This window comes from Harpegnathos saltator, unplaced genomic scaffold (genome assembly GCF_003227715.2).
Source record: "Harpegnathos saltator strain DR-91 unplaced genomic scaffold, Hsal_v8.6 scaffold529, whole genome shotgun sequence".
In the NCBI taxonomy this organism is placed as follows: Eukaryota; Metazoa; Arthropoda; class Insecta; order Hymenoptera; family Formicidae; genus Harpegnathos; species Harpegnathos saltator.
This window is the reverse complement of record NW_020230348.1, coordinates 3,160-5,000: the sequence shown is the minus strand read 5'-3', so window position 1 is coordinate 5,000 and position 1,841 is coordinate 3,160. Positions and strand designations below refer to the sequence as shown.

General features: G+C 39.5%; 1 protein-coding gene across 2 annotated transcripts in view; it reads right to left on the bottom strand.

The window, feature by feature from the left end:
* LOC105184773 (short-chain dehydrogenase/reductase family 16C member 6) overlaps positions 1-1,070 on the bottom strand; it is a 15,221-nt gene extending 14,151 nt beyond the window's left edge. The window contains exon 1 of one of the 2 annotated variants that reach the window (XM_025303051.1): positions 930-1,070. The gene's annotated coding sequence lies outside the window, so the exon portion shown is untranslated. Of the gene's footprint in view, positions 1-128; positions 320-929 lie in introns of those variants that run through there. The other variant, XM_025303050.1, reaches the window with a different exon arrangement.
* Positions 1,071-1,841: the final 771 nt, after the last annotated feature.

The following is a 1,841-nucleotide window of genomic DNA, read 5'->3' as shown; positions in this document are numbered from 1 at the left end:
GCTTTTTTTAAGCGTCTTCAAGAACTTCGCTCGGATTACTGTATTCGTGATCAGCCGCGAATACAGGATGGACAGACACGATCGTTCGCGAATTGACAACGGCGCTACAACGTCATGTATTCTCTTACCTGCTAATTCACCTGTCCGAACGGGACGAACGTACGCTCACGCGGTCGCATCAGACGCTAACACGCGAAGAGGAACAAGCAAATTCTGAAGAACGTAGCGGTTAAGAAACGCACGTGTCTCACGTGCATCTGACGAGTAATGCTTCTTACCGGCACTACGGTCGTCGGTATACTGAATGGAACGCCGTTGCTCCGGTTGCGCCTTCACCTCGCAATAGTCGTCGCACGGGCGAACGTGTCTCGTTACATACTGTGCACGTGCATGTGTGCGTGTGTGCGTGCAGCTATTATATTATTGCTAAATGCAGTAATACGATAATCCACGAACGAAATTTTTATTTTCATTTCGACGTTTGTAGCAATACTGTAGTGATCGTAGCGAACTTCAAGCGATAACACTGGCAAACTCGAGTGTATTATTTTGACGCGTATAAGCTTCAGCTTCCTTTACGCGTATCTTGTCGTCTTAAATCGCGTCGTTTAATATGTTTAAACGCGTTAAGTGATGCATCGAAATGCATCAAATGACGTGATTTCAGACGACAGGAAACGCGTGAAGAAAGCTTCAGCTTATACGTGTCAAAATAACACACTCGGATTTGCAGTGAATGCGGCTGCTTCAACTAGGAAAAAAAATTTTACGACCGAACACTTTTCGAATCGAGTCGCAATTTTCGTTGCAATGCTCTCTATTTCCTATTAAAATATCGCGTAAAACTCGCGATATGGATATCAATCGACAACGATTAATGTGAGCGTGATAACGCTTTGTCAAATTTAAGGGACGATTATTTCGATTACCTTGGTGCTACTAACGTTACGTAGTGTACGCCAAAAAAGCCGGATAACGTTTCTTCTTTTTTCCACACGATGATATATAGTCGATCGAACGGTAGTCGTTGAGTCGCATAGATTTCTGTGCGCTTCACTGCACTGCAAGAATTTCCCCGGGACGTGGTATATTGTAAAGAATAACTATTTTCTGATTAGATAAAAGACAATAAATGGTATGTTTGTGAGGCTCGCAGAAACGGTTAATAATAACGAATGGCTTTGGTGCGACAAAACATACGATTTTAAGTGCATAGTCCACAAGTCAAGAGGACAGTCTCGCTGATTGAGATAATTGTTTACAAAATGTGGAGTAATGTACCGAACAGAGGTGATAATCATCGTTATTTTTACACACTGCACTTACACATTTCGCACAAACAACTAAAACGCGAAAATCCGAGAGACTGATCGTCGACTCCTAGAAATCGATCATGATAATCTTTCTCTATAACGTGAACCTGAGAAAAGCAAATTTTTTAACTCGAAAGCATATGGAAATGTTCGTTTCTGTAATAATAATAATCTTTTTTATTGACAGGAAAGCTCTTTAGTTCATATAAGCAATAATATAGATGTATAAACAAAACTCAGAATATCACGAGATTGTGTTAGAATATAAAAAAATTTTATGATCGTCTCATTGAAGTTCCCTTCCTATTCTAAACTTTACGGAAGAGAATGTTTACGAGTCATAACTGCACACGATGAAATAAAGATTACATCATTCATTTTTTTACAAGTTCATAATTCAACCACAAGTTCATAATTCAAAGATTACATAATGGCCTTGAATTGGACGCTTATACGTCCCCACAACAAAAAAAGTTAATATCTTAAGAATCAATGTGCATTTATGTTATTTGCACGTGTCGCGTTTTT